The sequence below is a fragment of the Muntiacus reevesi genome, chromosome 3 (genome assembly GCF_963930625.1).
Source record: "Muntiacus reevesi chromosome 3, mMunRee1.1, whole genome shotgun sequence".
NCBI classification, from domain to species: domain Eukaryota; kingdom Metazoa; phylum Chordata; class Mammalia; order Artiodactyla; family Cervidae; genus Muntiacus; species Muntiacus reevesi.
Window position 1 is genome coordinate 75,734,655 of NC_089251.1, and position 19,231 is coordinate 75,753,885.

General features: G+C 39.5%; 1 protein-coding gene across 3 annotated transcripts in view; it reads right to left on the bottom strand.

Moving 5' to 3' along the window:
- CAMKMT (calmodulin-lysine N-methyltransferase) overlaps window positions 1–19,231 on the bottom strand; it is a 412,412-nt gene that overhangs the window by 61,159 nt on the left and 332,022 nt on the right. The gene's annotated exons all lie outside the window — the stretch shown is intronic.

Consider the following 19,231-nt stretch of genomic DNA (forward strand, 5'->3'; position numbering starts at 1 on the left):
ATAATGTTCAGTATAAGCGATTTCAACTTGAATCAAACTTACCGTAATTATTACTAGTAACGTCATATCACATGCATTTCTTTTGTTCTGGATTATAACTTTTCCCCCAGGAAAATATCCTAAATAATTTTTACTAGATTTCAATCACAACAAAACAGCAAAAACAATAACCCAAAATTATAAACATCCAAAGTTAAATTTTGAATGGTATTTCAGGTAGATCTTATTCTTATACACATGAATCTTCATTTTGACCAAGTCTTTAGGATCCTAAAGACCTACTGTATTTGTAGCTCATACTCAGCAAAAATCATTTCCAGGAACAAATAAAACCACTGAGGTTATTATACCTTTCTTATCTGACTCCATACCAACATTTTCCATATACATAATTATTTCCTTTCTTCAACTAAAATCCAACTGGAGTATAAAATTGAGAAATATAAGTTTCACCAACTTTGTTCATCTTTCAATTTAACAATACCTCCATTAAATTCTGTGGAAGAGTATTTCCTAAAATCATCATCTGCAAATCATTTATTTAGAAGACAATAGCTTTTCATGGATGAATATGAATTGCTTAAAGAGAAGATGGATGTGCTCTTAATTTTTTTCTTTATACTTTTGGTATTTCAGAGATGATGTCAAAGAAATGGTAAGTAAAATGCTAAGAGAATCAATGGGTATACATATATTAATAAACAGCAAAGAAACAACTCTGTAGAACATTTGTTGCAGAAAAGTCCCATCACCTGTTCTTACTAGCTCAGTCTCCCTGACATTTCTGGTAGAAATGACAATTTGGGGGAGAAACAAAATAAACCAGCATGAAGTGTCTGGAGTTATATTTAGTAGAAGTCAGAGAGGCAGAGTGTAGCTGTTACAATTACAGGTACTTAGGAACCAAACTCAGTTGGGCTCCAGCCCCAGCATTGCCTTTCCTAGTTGAGTGACCTTAGATAGGTTACTTAACCTCTCTGTTCCTCAGTTTCTTTATCTGTAAAATAATATTATTGTAATATCAACCTCACAGGATTGCTGTGAGGATTAAATGAGTAAAGTATATGAAATGTATTTAAAACAATTTCTAACTCATAACAAGCTCAAAGAAATAGAAAATTGTTGTTAATGTTATTCTCCTGCAAAGAGGGATAAGAGTGGAAAAGAGTGTGAACCTCAAACAACTATCCTAATAATCAGAACACATGGAGAACTTTTTTGACCTGATCCTAATCATTAGCTTTGGCATTACCCCAAAGCCCTAATACCTGGCATACCTCCACACAAAAAGAACTCTATAAAGATTAAAACACATAATAAAATTCTCTGAAGGAAGAGCCCAAGACAGTTTTCCACATCAAGTGAATATAATCACCACAATGATGAGTTTCATTATGCCTTTAGTAGGTGGTTTTGAGGATTTAAAAAATAATGATGGGGAAGAATATTTAACTAAAATTCAAGCCTTGATTAAGAACAAAAATGTGATTTCTAAAATGCATAGTCTTTTAAAACAGTTTTATAATTTGCTCTTAAAAATTATAGAGTTGATTTTTAACTAAATTAGATATGAGAAGTTCAAAGAATAAAGTTTAAAAATCACCTAAAATTCCACCACTAGTATATAATCACTGTTAACATTTTGGACACCATTCCAAAAAAACCTCTCTAGGCATAAAGACATTTTACACAGGCGGGATCTTCTCAGGGAGGTATTCAATAATCTCATTTTGCCCCACTAAGTATGTGATGGATAGATTGCCATAATTATAAAAATATACTATACCTGCATCATTTTTAATGACTGCCTAAATATTTTATGTTTGCATCATAGTTTATTTAACCAGTTTCCTTTTGATAGATATTTCAGTTAATTTCTAAGTTTCTGATATTATGATATTATAAACAGTGGTATAATAAAGACACATTTTTTTCCCCAACATGTAACTTTTTTCTTCTTAGGTCAAATACCCAGAAATGGAACAGATGCTAAAAAGTCAAGTACATCTCACATTCTGATATATCAAACTGCCCCTCCAAAAACTGTACCAAGCTACAACTCTAATAAGAGTGTTTATTTCTGCAAAACCTTGACCAGAGAGGGATTTTAATTTTTGCTTATTTGTTAAGCTTTTAGGTCATCTCCGTACAGATCAAAACCACAATGAAATAGCACTTCACCCTGTTCTAGGATGGCTATATTGAAAAAGTCAGACAATAACAAATGTTGGTGAGGTTGTGGGGAAATTATGTAAAATGGTTCAGACTGTTTTGGAAAACAGTCTGCTGCTGCTGCTGCTAAGTTGCTTCAGTCGAGTCCGACTCTGTGCGACCCCATAGACTGCAGCCCACCAGGCTTCCCTGTCCCTGGGATTCTCCAGGCAAGAACACTGGAGTGGGTTGCCATTTCCTTCTCTGGAAGACAGTCTAGCAGTTTATCAAAAAGTTAAATGTAGAGTTACTATATAACTGAGCAATTCCACTCCTAGGTATGTATCCAAGAGAAAAGAAAAAAATGTCCACGCAAGAACTTGTACACAAAAGTTCACAGCAGCATTATTCACAACAGCTAAAAAGTGGACAAGACCTAAATGTCTATCAACTACTGAATGGCTAAATAAAATGTGGTATATCCATGTAATAGACAATTATTTAGCAATATAAGGAAATAAAGTGTTGATTCATGTTACAACATGGATAGAACATGAACATTATTATGCTAAGAGGAAGAAGCCAGACACAAAGGACTACATATTTTATTTTTCCATTTATCTTAAATGTCCAGAATAAATGGGGGGTGATTGCTAATGAGTACGAGATTTCTTTTACATGTGATGAAGAGGAAGGTTGGTGATGTGATCCATTTGAGGTATGTAACCAGCTTTCTGTCATCTGTGAAGTAGCTAGTTTAGAATTATTTTATTAATTTTGAAAGATTTATTTTTTTAATTTTAATTTTGGGCTAGAGTGGGTCTTCGGTGCTACACATGGGTTTTCCCTGGTTGCAGTGAGCAGGGCCTACTCTTCGTTGCAGTGTGTGGGCTTCTCACTGTGACGACGTCTCTTGTTGTGGAGCCCACACTCCAGGCAAGTAAGGGCTTCAGTAGTTGCAGCACTTGGGCTCAGCAGTTGTGACTCGGTAGGCTCTAGACTGCGGGCTCAGTAGTTGTGGCACAAGGACTTAGTTGCCCTGTGGCATGTCGGGTCTTCCCAGAGCAGGGATTGTAACCATGTCCCCTGCATTGGGAGGCAGATTCTTAACCACTGGACCACCAGGGAAGCCCTAGAATTAATTTAAATGTCAAGTTTTGGGGTTAATTTAGAAAGAAACACACCTGTTATTAACCTAAAGCCTGAACAAATTCTAAAATTAACTGTCTGTAGATATTAAGAGACATGAGCCTTTAGCCAAACATGGGTCTCTCTAGATCACTTCCATTCTAGAGCTTTTTGCTTTCTCATAGTTTGTGTCCTGGGACTCTGACACACAGTAGCCAACGGGCAACACTGCTGACTCCTCTTTTGACTCTGACAGCCTCTACTTGCCCCATGATGACAACAGACCTAGCTCTTGGAGCAGAGACATGGCTTTTCTGTGATCTGCTGATGTCTGGAAAGTAAGCAGCAGCTCTCTTTACCTTCCCCCAACTAAGTGATCATGTCTGTCATGCAGAAGTCAGAAGCAAGGCCTATCTCAAACCTGAGACTCAAATGGAGAGGCCAGCACATCCTTAGCTAGACCACTGACTCTTCTGGAAGAAGAAACCCACCAGTGGATATTACTAAAATGAAAAGCTGCTCATGCTGGAACAGGTATGTAAACCTCTTGGACTGTTTTCAGTGTTTATGCTCTGTCTCCTTTTACTTAAGCATTTCTGCTTTGTCTTGAACTCAGAGTGGAAATCTGTAAGAAGATACAGAATGCTCTATAAATATTTATTGGGCATCTACTATATTTCAAGCCCTGTGGATCAGCAAGGAGTCATACAGCCTGGTCACTGGAGATTCAGTTTCGTTAGGGAAGAAAACTATTAGACAAACAATAACACAAATAATGTGTTAATTATAAATGTAATAAATACTCTGTAGGAAAAATAGAGAGTGCTTCTGAGAACCAATCATAGGGGACTTAAGCTGGTTGGAGGGGAGGCTGGGAGGAGTCCATCAGGGAACACGGCTTTGTAGAAATAGTAGGCAGGATGAGACCCAGAGGATGAACAGGCAAGAAAAGGAGGAAGAGGGGCCCAGAGCTGGAGGGAATGGTCCACAGAAGGGGAGCACCATGAAATAAAGCTTTGCAGAGAAGACTCTGATGCTCCAGGAATGGAAACAGGGTCCAGGAAGCTGGAGGACAAGTGAGAAAGGAGGCAGGACAAGATGAGACTGAAGGGGGTGCTCAGGGGCCAGATTTCATAGGCTCAAAGGCCATGTTAAGAATCTTAATTGTCGGCTTCCCTGGTGGCTGGCTCAGTGGTGGGGAATCTGCCTGCCAGTGCAGGAGACATGGGTTCGATCCCTGGTCCAGGAAAATGCCACATGTCATGGAACAGCTGAGCCTGTATGCCACAACTACTGAGCCTGTGCTCTAGAGTCCGGGAGTTGCAAGTACTGAAGCCTACGAGCCCTGGGGGCCCACAAGAAGAGAAGCTGCTGCAATGAGAAACCTGTGTATCACAACTAGAGAGTAGCCCCCGCTTGCCGTAACTAGAGAAAAGTCTGTGTAGCAACAAAGATCCAGCACAGTCAAGAGAGTGAATAAATAAATAAATCTGTTTAAAAACTCCTTTAAAAAAGAATTTAAAATTGCACCTTAAAGTAAATAATACATTTTAAGTGGCAAAGTGGTATAGTCAGATTCACATTTTAGATCATTCTGACTGCTCTGAAGAAAATAGGCTGAAACAGGGCAAGAGGAGGTGAGGGAAACTGGGGAGGAGGCTACTACAGTTACCTAGGTCAGTGCTGATGGTGGCTTGGGTGATGGTTAGTGGAGACGAAGAAAAGTGGAAAGATTTGAGCTATATTTAGAAGGTATGCTGACAAACTAATTATTAGTTAATTAGATGAAGGGGGTGGTAAGAGAGAGGGAAGTGTCAAGTGTGACATAAGTTTATGGCATGAAGAACTGGGCTGACGATGTATACCAGATACGTACAGGATTTTTCTTCAGTTTTATATGAGCTCCTCCTCAGGCTGCATTCATGGTACAAAAACACAGCTGGGGGCCTGGGGTCTGATCCTGGGTCTACCACTAGCAATCTATGTGGAACTGGGAAGTTATGTAGCATTTCTGAGCATTAGCATGCTCATTCATAAAATACTAGACTTGGGTAAGATTATGCGAGGGAGAGGGATTCAAGCTATAAAAAGCTACAGTAAAGAACCTTATCTCATGCTCTGGAGTTAAACAGAATTCAGCTTGAATACTGGCTCTTTACTGGCTGTGTGACCTTGTTCAAGTACCTAAACTTTTTAACTCTCATTCACTGAACAATTCTTGGCAGTCAGGCTTCCCCGATGTCTCAGCAGGTAAAGAATCCACCAACAATACAGGAGATACAGGAGACGTGGGTTCGATTCCTGGGTCAGGAAGATCCACTGGAGGAGGAAATGGCGACCCGCTCCAGTATGCTTGTCTGAAAAATCCCATGGACAGAGGAGCCTGGAGGGTTACAGTCTAAAGTGTTGCAAAGAGTCAGACACGACTGAGCTACAAAGCAAGGCCAATTCTAGGAGGTGAAGATACAGCAGTGATTAAAACAAAGTCTGTGACCAAATAGCTTTAATAGAGGCAATAAACAAAGTAGTTCTAGATGGTAATAAATGTTGTGGAAAAAAAAACATTAATGAAATAGAAAATAACTATAGGGGTTGGGGGGTTGCCACTTTAGACAGCATTGTTGGGTAATGCCTCAGTATTCTCATTTGTGAAGTACAAGCAAAAACAGTACCTCTTCACGCCGTTGTTGTGAGGAATAAATGAGATAATGCCTATAAGGCACTTAGAACAGTGCCTGGGAGATAATAATTTTTAAAATAATGTTAGCTATTGTTGTTGCTGCTCTTGCCTTTGTTATTATTTTGACATTTGTCTATCCAGGCAATTTTATCAATCTTGATTATATGTTTATGATACTCTCAGGGAGATTATTATTGCTAATGGACAACCCATAAAATAAAACCAAAACTGAACTCTGGAAAAATTTGTCCCAGCTAAGGAAACTTTGAAAATCAATCATAAGTAAGAATACTATATATATAATACCATATATATGTGTGTGTGTGTGTGTGTGTGTATATATATATATACACACACACATGCCATATATATATAGAGAGAGAGACAATGCTTGTTCTATACTTGTCCCTCTGCTCTGGCCCATTAACAGACTTGCTCTGAACAGTAATTACGCAGCACAAGCCTGCCTCTGTGTGTGGAGTCAGATCACGGAGAACACAAGTACATCTGGGTGAAATGGAATGTCCAGTGTAGCCCTGTACCGTGAGAGGGTGGAAGCTTGCTCTGTGATGTTCTAATGTTTGTTGAATGCTGACTGCTGGCCAGGCACAAGGTAGATGAGAAAGTGGAGGCACTGAGAGGTTGAGAAATCTTCCCCCAAATTAGGCAGATATTTTGCCATTGAGTTGGAATTTGAATCCAGGTAATCTGATTCTAAAGTCATTATTCTTAACCTCTGTGCTATACTGCCTTCCACTAGATTGCAAAATCAAGGGCCAAATGAATTGTTTTGCAGTTTTCTTCTGTTCCGAGGAAGCCAACTGATATAGATAATGAGTATGTGGAAGAGAAGGGACACAAAAAATTGCCCAGGTATTTCAATAATATATTCTTCTAGGACTACAAACTGGGTTGGTCTATGGGTGTGATTTTATGAGCCATGCATTAAATTTTAAAACTTAAATTTTAATTCAGATACCTATGAATTTGATGATTATGAAATAAGGGAAAGCTGAAAGGAGCCCCAGCTCCAGCATAAATCTGAAGCAGGGTGAGGAAAAGTTTTTGGCGCTCATTCCCCAGACCTCAGCCTTCAGTCTGATGGTCAGTTTTAGAGCAGATGCTGCAAAATCAACTAAGTGACAAACAAGAAGTGGAGACAGGACCAGGAAGACGCTGCAGCACCGCTGAGAAAAAGGAATACACTGCCGCTGCAGTCACGGCCACGGTTCCAGTGGTGCAGACAGCAAAGGACTTGGAAGACAGCTCTGAGGCTTATTAGCTTTGTGACCTTAGCAAGTCACTTAAGCTCTTCTTGCATCACCTCCTTATCTGGTAGTAATAATACTGTCTACACTGTAAGTAGAGATGAGAGTGTAATACGGAAGAACAAATCTGCCTCCAAACTGGATCTGTTTCTTTTACTTTAATCTTTGTATTTTATTGCTTTTGCTACAAGTTAAAAATGTTGCCTATAATGTATAGGCAACTGCCTGATATATACAGTATAACCTATCTTCAAGGCTCTGATTTTTAAAGGTATAACTCTTTCCCATTCATATAGAAATAAAAAATTGCAGAGAAAAACATTTGTCCTGTTGGAGGTTTATAGGAACATGATGACCTAACCTACCTGGACAGCTACAAGAACAAAGGATTTAGAGACCAAGAAGCTTGCAACAACCAACCACACCTCCTCCCCTTTTAGTATAAAGGAAGACTGAGTTCTAACTCAAGTAAGATGGTTCTTTGGGATACTAGTTCACCATCTTCTCTAGCTGCTTTTTAGCTTTCTAAATAAAGTTTCAATTCCTTGCCCCAACAACTTGTCTATCGATTTATTGCCCTGTTGTGTGGCCAGCAGTAGGTGCTTGGATTCTGGTAACATGAAGATTGAATGAGCTATTAGAGTACCAAGCAAATGCAATTAGTGTTTGTTGCTGTTGTTGTTAGGGTTAGATAACCTAGCCTAGGTTGTTAGGTTGTTTTTGAACACTTACTACCGGGCGAACACTGAGCTGTGTACTTTATATGTATTGTCTCATTTAATCCTTAAAACAACCCTATAAGATATGTACCATCATTACGGTCAGCTACGGGGCACAGCGAGGTACACCAAAGCACAGAAGCTTTAAATGGCGTCAGGATTTGAGCCCGCCTACTCAGTTTCTAAAGTCCAGTCTTTTAATCACTACACTAATTGCCTCAACCCTGGTGACTGGCTCAGCAATCAAAAGAACTCGTTTCTAGTTCTCAGAGCTCAGTTAACAACTAATTTTGGGACTTTGGACAAATCATATTTGGGCTCTTTGTTGTTTAGACGCTTATTGGTGTCTGGCTCTTCGAGACCCCCATGGACTGTAGCATGCCAGGCTTCCCTTTCCTTCACCATCTCCTGGAGCTTGCTCAAACTCATGTCCATTTAGCCATCCAACCATCTCATCCTCTGTCATCCCCTTCTCCTCCTGCCTTCAATCTTTCCCAGCATTAGGGTCTTTTCTAATGAGTCAGCTCTTCTAATCAGGTGGCCAAAGTATTGGCGCTTCAGATCAGTCCTTCTAATGAATATTCAGCGATCTAGTTTCAAGAATGAATTGGACGGGTCTGGGACTTTCTGAGTGGTCCAGTTAAGAGTCCACCTTCCAATGCAAGGGACGCAGGTTAGATCCCCGGTCGGGGAACTAAGATCTCACATGCTGTGGTGCAACTAAACCCACACACCGTGACTAGAAAGCACATGTGCTGCAGCTCAAGAAGCCTGTGCGCGGCAATGAAGACCCCGTGCAGCCAACAAATAAAATAATTTTTTTGTTAAAAAGAATAAATTGGAAGGGTCAAATTGATTTTGAGGACTCTTCCATCTTTAATAGCTATAGATCATGGCATTTGTGCATTTCCAAACGAAAGCTATAACATCATCAGTGAGCTTTACTTTACAACATTTTAGGTTGAAGTTGGGTTGGTTAAAATGTTTTATTTGTACTATAATCCAAGAAAGGATTCAAAGGATTTTAGAAAGCATTCAAAATCACCTTAGAGATCAAGTCTTCATCACACATCCACTTTTAAAAAAATTAGAACTGCCTTTGTTAATTAAATCTCACAGCTTCAGAAAAGAACTACTCTATATCTATATATTGTAGCTGTGATAGCTTTTTATTTACTTAATCCAGGCAACTTTCTCAAGTCCAACTTTTCCTTTTCCAGTACTGAGCACTGTTCTCAGATATATGCTGTGTTTTCCCCTCAAACATATTTCCTCTTCCTCAGAATAACTATCTTTTGGGCAGAAAAAATTCTCCTGCGGTCTCAAAGCACAAGGAGAAGAACATCTCCCAGCAGGAGCTCTCTAGGTGAGTAAATGCTACATCGCCATTGGTCAGAGAGGATGTCAGAAAGTGAGAACAGTCATTTCTGGAAAGGTAGACCCAGAAAATCAGACCAGAGAGCTCCTACCAGCAGGGAAACCCCGCCTGGGCTCTCCCTGAAAGAGCACATCCTTTCCACAGATCCTCCCCCCTCCCAAAAAAGAGGGAAAACTTTCATCGCCTGTTTTACTCCAAGTAACATCCTTCCCCAAGATGCTCGGGGTCCTCAGGATGAAATCACACTTTTAAAAATAGGGACATGTTGTGTCTTGGACCATCATGTAAGAGCCATAGGTGTCAAATAGAGTGGAGCGAAGAGGAAAGTATTAGAAATAATTTTTAGTGTTCCTTATCTTAGGTATCTAACCACTTCACCCACACAGACACACCCTTGTTACGTGGCACTCTAAAGGCGAGTAAGGAGGGTGTGGTCCTTCCTGAGTTACCTATGATCTGTGAATCTGATTTCTATAGTAGCTTCCTGTTTTTTGGGGTCCAGCTTTATCTCACTTCTCGGTAAACACTGTGACTGAATTCCAAACAAATTGAAAGCCTTGTGTTCCGTGTGGAGTGCATGCTCTGCGCATTTATGAAAGTGCCCCCTGGAGAGAAAATGGTATTTAGGAGGTGCGTGCCACAGATGCCAAAGCCACAACGTACATTTATTAAATGGCCCTGGCATTAGGCTAGTTAGGCAACATAACTTGTTTATTTAGCAGTGTTGTTTGGGAGACACCCATCCCAGCATTTCAAAACAGCCTTTGTTCCAAATTCCCCCGCTTAGGAAAGAGAATGAAGAGCACTATGTCCCCTTCTTATAGCAGGAATTGCCTTTAGCAAGTTCCAAAAGGTTAACACACCATTCAGCAAACTGACTTGATAAATAAGGCAACGTGTTGTTGAGGTACAGCCTTAATCCACTTTAAATAAACCCCTCTCTGCTATTGTATCTGCAAGTAAATGTATAATGTTCAGGTACCTGTAAAAAACAAAACCCAATGAAATAGTATGAGAGTTGGCTGGGGATCTCAGCTGTGCAAAATGGCCAAGGCCTTGTCCTTCCTGTCTCCCTGCTCATCATTATTCATTGATATGAAGGAAACATGATGGTCTGCTCTCCAGAAATTTCTGCTGGTGCATGAGCTCGGGCAGCTCACTGCAACTAATGTGGAAATGGAGTGCGAAGCACGTCCTGGCTATAAACACTGGGGTCTTGCTCTGTCGGGGCCATCTACAAATGGCTTCAACCAACTTGTATGATTGTCTTTAACACCTTTTTGTATTTTTTTTTTTAAGAAATGAATTTGATTTCATTTTCCTTCCCCAGTTTTCAAATAGTCATTAAAAATTAAACAACACCGAGAAAAGCCTTTTGTGATTATAGCCTTCATTCTCCTGCAATAAACTGGATCTATAAATTTACGTACCATTGTAGATGTAAATTACAAAATTTATATTCAACTATATTAAAACATCTATTCCAAAAATGATTACCAGTTGTGAAAAGCAGACAGGCTTATCACTTGCTGTCAGTTGTTCATGTCTAGTTAAGCAATAATGTGCTAAAACTGCTCTTTTGTTTTGTGTAAGAATTTTGGCAATAGAAGAAATGAACACTCGGTTAATAAAAACTCAGGCTGCTTTTTGCTTTGATGGAGGAAGCAGCTGCCTGTTTTCATTTGCTGCAGAGCAGCAAAACCCATCAATATAATAAGCAGCTTAGATGCATCCATCCACAGCATCTGTAAGGATATAGGGCTATTCGCTCAAAACCAATCCCTGGTTTAATTTTAACAAAGATGTGTCTGACATATTTGAAAATGCATTCTAATAGGTCTTGAAACATGAACAATTTCTCTTTTTTTTAAACACTTTTACGGATTTGAAATGGTAGTATATATAGCTGAATGATAGCAGTGATAAAAACTAGTCCAAACTGTGAGGCCATCCTAAAACAAGGGCTGTGACAAGAGTAAGCCAAGAGGCAGTTATTTGGTTCCCTTCAAAGTGGAAGTAATTCATTTAAATGTGATTTCATTCAATTATTCATTCAAACAAATATTTACTGAATCCTTACTATTTACTGTATTGGGCTAGATATTGAGACCACATTTCCTACTCTCAACAAGTTCACTCTTCAGGGGAAAAGATGGAACACAAAAATATAAGTAAAACAATGCAGTGAGCACAGGGATTCACATAAGCATTTTTTCTATTACCTTGTTATTTTTCAAACATTCAAATGGACCTAGAACATGGTGGAAACTAAACATAAAAATTAAAAATCAAATACTCTCTCCTCTATTATATAGTCACACATTTTGTTAGACACACCTTTAAAAAAAAGACAATCTGATGTAAAAAAAAATTGAATTATGTTTCCACACATGTCAAACGGTTTACCAGCATAGCTAAGAATTATCACACTTTGGAATGAAAGTTTTAGGATTTTAAATTTTGTTTGAACAGCCTCTAATTTCACAGTAACCATTAGACACTTTCACATGATACACCACATGGCAAGCCTGATAGAAAACACAAGCTCGAAAGCAACTTACAGTGTGATATAGTACGCTGTGGCTTGTAAACAATGCAAAGAAATGATTCTATTTTATTTTATTTTACTGCTCAGTGGCATTCCCCAAAGTCAGATAATCCTAAATCCTCCTCATTCTCTGATTCAGTATCAGACAGGAGAGCATCTCAGCATGGTCAACCAGGGACCTGTCTAAATGGTCAACATGAAGGCAGGATGAGCCATCAGCTTCTCAGGATATCAAATTCAAATGAGCACTCATCTGGAGAAACACTGAGAAAATGCTCCCATAAAAGTAGAGCTAACGGCTTTCTTATTCAGACATGCTCCCTGTAAAACACACATACCTGGATTTTAAAAATAAACTTTTTATTTTGGAATAATTGTAGATTTACAGAAAAGCAAAATGTTGCAAAGACTGGTACAGGATGTTGCTGGATACCCTTCACCCAGTTCTTCTCATTGTCAACATCTTACATTGGTCAAAGCCAAGAAACTGACAATGGCACATTAATATTAACTCAATTTACCGGTTTGTTTTTAATGGAATGGTTACTATTCAAGATGAGCATTGATGAAGCTATCTGTCAGAAGGTCACAAATGAAACCAAAAGAACGATACTAGCAACTTACTTATTTTTCCTCCCTTAATTCTCTTCCTTCCTCTTAAGTGACTCTAAAGAAATTCACATCAGATTTAAGAGCTAAAACAGGACATAAAATGAATATACCTCAGGATTTAAAATAAAATCTGACCCCATCAAGAGAACTGTTGCCAAGTGAAGCCTTGGCTCCCCATTCTATTGTTAAATGGGCACAGTATTATTTTCTAGGTCATTATTCACATAGAAATTCTGATTGCCCCTATTCAATTAATACTTTCATATCACAGTGTGATATGGACCTTATAACCAATCTGTGGCAGCGTGAGTTAAGAACCATAAAGAAGTCAGAGGTCATTATTTTTTCACCCATTCAGAGTGTTTATAAAGCGTTCGCTGTGCACCCTTTCCACTCTGTGCCTGCTTTCTCCTTTTCTCGGCCCCGCTGCTTAATGGCTGGGCACAATGCTTCCAGAAAACCATGGGTTATGTACTAGTTAATGGACTTTCCAGGTGGCGCAGTGGTAAAGAATCCGCCTGACAGTGCAGGTGATGCAAGAGACGCGGGTTCAGTCCCTGGGTCAGGAAGATCCCCTGGAGGAGGAAATGCCAACCCATTCAGTATTCTTGCCTGTGAAATCCCATGGACAGAGGAGCGTGATGGGCTACATACAATCCATGGGATCGCACAGAGTCAGACACGACTGAGCGCGCACACACACATGTACTGGTTAATAGCAGCCTCTTCAGCAGTATATTGGCAAGACACCTTTGGAGAGATTCTTTCTGTTACAATTGGTGGTTCCCATAGACTGAACTGCATTCACCCCAAATTCATATGATGAAACCCTAACCTCCAAGGCAATTATATATAGAGTCCACAAGGAGGTAATTACAAGGTCCTAAGGGTGGGGGTCCTGATATGATGAGATTAACACCCTTATGAGGACAGACTCCAAAGGATGCTCTCCCCAACCCTGCCCTGTGCTCACACAATGATGAGGTCTTGTGAGGATACGGCAAAATGGTGACCACCACAAGAGAAGCCTCAATGGAAACTACATTGGCATTCAGATCTCAGACTTCCAGCCTATAGAACTGTGAGAAGCCACCCAGTCTTTGGCATTTTGTTAGGGCAGCACACACTGACCAAGACAGTGGTCAACGCTTGGTGCCTGATGTTGGGATGAATACTCCCTCTCAAGCCCCAAAACATTCTGAGCTGAAGGAATTCCCTACCTGCATTATAGATAGGGCCCAAGGGCAGAGAGAGCAGTCATAGCCCTGGTGCAGCTGCTCACGTTGTCCGTTACTTTTTCCCCTCCCTTCCCTTCAGTTTCCCCTTTGTTGTTCCGTCGCTCTGTTGTGTCCAACTCTTTGTGACCATTTAGCCAGCTCATCTTACCTCCTCCTCTTTGATTCCTCATCTCATTTTACTTAGATCTCCTCATCTCATTTCCTCCTCCTCTGCAGTTTTAGCTCCTCTTTTCCATATAAAAGAATTCAACGGGCTTCCTTGGTGGTCCAGTGGCTAAGATTACATGCTCCCAATTCAGGGGGCCCGGGTTCAAGCCCCAGTCAGGGAACTAGATCCCACATGCCTCACCTAAGAAATTGCCTGCCACAGCTAATGATCCTGCATGTCGCAATTAAAGAACTCGCATGCCTCAACAACGTTTGAAGATCCAGGAAGCCAAAACTAAGATCTGGTGCAGCCATATAAATACATAAATATTTTTTTAAAAAATAAAGTATACTTCTATCTACTATGCATTTATTTAAAAAATTCATAATTCTTTTAAGTTTTAAAAGCAAACATTAATCCTTCTCTGATGAACAAATTTTGCTAATAATACCTTCAAGCTTTCATGAAAATACTTTGATCTGTGTCTTTATGTTGTCTTTGAACACGAACTCCTTGAGGACAGGTTGGTCACTGTTTCTCTACTTCTCTGTGGCATGGTTACATGATTTATGTGAAGGTATGCTGGATTCACACAGAACAGTAGCAAAATATTCTAAACCTGGAACTCACAGCAATGAAAAATAAACACCTCTTCTTTTACAAAATCTGTGTGCTGAGCTTTATATGATGTATCTACTCAGGACCAGATTCTACCTGGTAATGCAGTCACAGGTCATTTCCAGTGTGGATAAGTTTCTAATTGTGCTCAATCCACTCTTGCTGGCTTTCTTATCTATATCCACAATCTGCAGAGCTGGCAGGACAATTATCACCAGAAGACAGAATAGATGCCCTGGGGAGTAAGACTGTCCAGGGCCTGAAAGGTGCATGCTTACACATTTCCAGGCCAGTAACAAAGAATCCACATTCAATAGGCCATCTTTCTCTAAGTCAATCCTTTCGTTTCGTTCAGCAGAGCACGTGTCATGGGTGCTCATATCTGGGGCTTATCTGTGGCTATCTACAAACATGCAGGTCTCTAATCACAGCAGCCTGGAATGAGTCCCAGAATGGGTCCTTTAAGTGACTTGAGATACAGAAAATGATTCTCTGTGTTGCCTTTTTTTGGGGGGTGGGGCCCTTCCCTTTGCTATGATAAAATTTATAACCTTAACCCATATAGTACAGTGTTTTCTCTGAGAATCACAACTCCTTGAGCAGGGCCTTCAATATATACTATTTAAACCGAACTATTGCTCTGAACTTGACACCACGGTTATCTTTCTGTTGAGAAAAATACAGAAATTCTAGAGCTGTTATTTTGTTACAGGCCCTTTCACACCAGGACACAAGAGTGTTCTTAAGTTGAGATCAAAGTGCACGGGCTAAGTTGTTGAGAGCGGAGAAGTCATCATGGTCTCTCTGTGGACTCATGCTGGACTTCTCAGGACGGAAAAGAGATTTCCTTCTCTCTCCAGCAGCAAAGAGTTCATGTTATCGTGAACCCCATCATGCTTCTGTTGGTCCTACCCTCAACAAATGATTGAAAAAAATGGCTTCAAACCCACAGAGCTGTATTTAGGCTGGACTATCTTTTTTTCTTTTTTATCGGTTTATGCTGCCCAGTAGCACTGAAAAGATTTTGGCTAAGTAAATACTATAGTAAAAGTCAAAATTCATACTACAATTGACATGAAAAACAATATTTTGGAAGAAGATGAAATAGTGTTTAAATATGATGAGAATAGTTGCTTACTACTTTTCATGGACGCTTCAGTGAAATCTCAATTTATGAAGTAAGGCCTACAGAATTAAGGGGCTTGCTTAGCTAGATACTGACTGAGCCTCAGTTAGAACTGCAATTCCTAACACCTCCCCGTGCTTCTCTTTGCAGAGTAAGAGACTTGAACAACACTGTAGGAAAGACATGATTTGAATCTGCATTTTGTGAAAAGATTTCCATCTTCCAGGTGGAAATCAATGCTTGAAGAAATGAATCCCACTCATTTCAATTTCCACATATTCAGAGACACTTCATATTCAGTAAAAGTCCTTCTGGTTTCTCTTTCTCAATAAGCAGTTTTATGGAAACACTCACACTCTTCAAACCACAACTGGTGGAAGAGGCTATAGACACATTCAGTCACAGCTCATCTCATATCAGAACCTCTGAGCTGAGACCAGGAAGCAACGTACAGTCTTTGGAAACCCATAACTCCTTTCCCTGGAATTACAACAATTATGTGCCTTGCTTTATAAACTTGAGCTTCTATTTGTTTTCCGGAAATTTATCAACTAATTGGTTACTATTCTTACTTATTCAAATGTCTACATGTAATTCGTCTTGCAATTAATCTGTTTATGGCAGATTCCAACCATTCTTTTGATTACCGGCATTCTAATCATAATAAAAGAGTCTTTTATTTTGTTGTGTCCAGGGAAGGGAAATCATGTAATGTATACAATTTCTACACACAGCGCAGCATTGAGAAATGTAATTTTCTTGTGTATTCTCTTCTAAGAATATTTTCAACGTTTCTGGATTGTCTCCGCACTCAGGGACAGGATTGAAATCTCCACTTTGGTATTTATCTGAGGCTGTGATAGCTCAGTCGTCGGCCGCCAAATGCCAAGATAGGAGGAATCTCATCATCCAGAGCCCAGCTGCATGATGGGCGGTTAATAGATATATCAAACCTTAGGATATATGCTAAGCTGAAGAGATGATTGGTTGGTTGATACACTGATTGATTAGCATAGGGAGAATGGGTTTCTTCTTGACAACCTAAGATTATGCTTCAGCTAAGCTCAAATTGCTTACACCTCTTCTATTGGGTTTAAAATTACAGTCCTGTCATCTAAAATCTCTCTTCAATGAAATTTTTACCATATATAAAAATTAAAGGGAAAAAGAAAGTAGGAGCACTGGGTAAGAGTAAATGGAGTAGATACATTTCATTCTACTGTTGTTGATTCCACTAGGAAAAGTTGATATGTAAATCCTCTTGAAAAATGTTACACACATTTCATAAATGATTACTGAATATTATACAATAACTCAGGAGAAAAAGTTCAGTATTTTAAAAGTCAGTGAATACTCTGTTTTCAAATACACAAAAGTCAGATTTCCTCTACATAAACATGAGAATTCAAGTAAATCACTCTATGCATCAGGGTTACTTTCTGGGGCATGTAGATGCCACCCTTAAGACTTCATATTTTAACTGCTAGCATGCCTTTCAGGAGAAAGGGCAAGAAAGGGCAGATTTATGGAGACTGTGGATTAGCTTTGTTTTTGAAGCAGCTTAACACAAGTAGCAACTTCTTTAATTAGCACTAATGATCCTAAAGATAGTCACATGGATATCTTAAAATATTTGAATATTGTGGCTCTTTCCCATGCATGTCGAATCAGGTATGCTTAAAATGAAACCGAATTAGATGAATGAAGGATACACAACTCAGTTCCATCAAACTCTAAATTGACATTTAAGTGGTATTGAAAAAGCATCAAGACTTTGAACAAAAGGCCCACGTTTAGATCTTTGATATTCTTAGCTAACAATAAATTCATGAACCATAAGCTTGGTTTATGATGTCCTGTTTAACGATTCACTCTCATTGTACTTCGAATTATAGGAGACTGGCTAAAGAAAGGCCTTGCTTTCTCTCCCTCCTCCCCATCCCCTCTGCCTCGAAAAAAAAAAAAACAAAACAAAACTGGTAAGCTTTAATTCAGCACTTTGAAGAACACCCTCTCCCCTCCCTGAGCAAATAAGGATTTGGTTGCCGAATCACAGTGGATAAGTGGTTCATTGAGAATGTTAAAATCTGCATTAATAAATAGGACTGGGCTTCTCGGATTTTCCCCTTCCTATCAGCTATGAGCGGTAGGGGATCAGCTGCGACTAAAATCCCCAGCTGAACAACCCACATACAACTCAGTGAGCAGACTTAAAACAAGGCCATTTATTGGTGACTGTTATGCAAACAAAGCGTCCAAGTCTTAGAAACAGATGTCAACTGAAGCATATGCTTACTGTAAACTGGAATTTGATTCTCTTTATAAAAATAGACATAAATGGGCCTTCAGAAAGTAGACTGCCTCTTGTTGTCTACCACTGCCTAACTTGATTCAGCCTCAAGCTTTTAAAGAGATGAATAGACTGATACGTGAGGGCAAAAGAATAAAACTTTAAAAAAAATTAAATTGGAAATAAATGATAACATGTTGGAGCAGTTCCCAGAAGCAATTTTACAGATTTTTCTCTAAAAACACAAGACAGGAAGTTAAAAGCTTAGTTCAGGTCACCCATGGCATGTCGAGTTACCATTTCCTACCACTTAGGGTGGAAGAGAAACTGCACATTCGGGTGGCGAGTTTAGATGCGCATACTTTTTATCCTCCTCTCTCTTTCTTTTTCTCTCCCTTACCTCTTCTCACATCTTGATGTCTTTTAAATGTCACTTATTTTACATGAGGCAGTTGGTGGAGACATGAGTCAACAGCAATCAGAACCATTATCCCCTGCAGCGAGTCCTGGTCTTAATGCATTGTGACACCTTTGCTGGCCAGCCACCGATTTACCTTTCTGCTTCTTAGGGAATTAAGTGGCATCATGTGAAAATGGTTGTGATATGAACAGCATGGGCATAACTGGTATTAAATTTACCTCTCAGCCTAAGTGAATTTTCCTCACATGTGACTAATCAAAATGAAAGCTTGTGGACCCAGGCTGAGCTGGCCAGCACTTCCCCACCCCTGGGACCGGGGCTATTTTGTTTTATCTCTTTGTACAAGCTGGCAGAAGTTTAAAGTGAAGGGGATAATCCAGTGCTGGTGTCTTTATGAAATAACATCCTTACGTGAAGAGGCTTTTAACTGTCTGTCGCTGTCCTCTCAAAAAAAGAGTGTGACAATCTCATTTTGCTGAGCACCCTCCCATGAAAAGAGAAAATAATAGCCGTGGCCGCCATGGCTAGTACTGACCTTACATGATCCATTATCCACTAAACACTTTAAAAGTCAGTTTTACATACACTGCAGGGGGAAATGAGGGAACTATCACAATCATTTTCACTTTAGTGAATTTGCCATCCATTTGAAGTCAGTCACTTGATATCCCAACACATCCCCCGTCTCACAGTATAACGCAAAAGAAAACACAATTGATTAAAAGATGCCAAGCACAGGCACCCTGGCACCCTACTATTTAAGACACTTCCTAGGAGCAATGGCAGTGGCGGAATGGCTTTGCATGAACTTTCCTCAAACTTACACATAAGAAAAAGAACAATCAAAAACAAAATCCTTCAAACTTTTCAAAGTGCTTGACATTCCTACAAAAATGTTTTACTAAC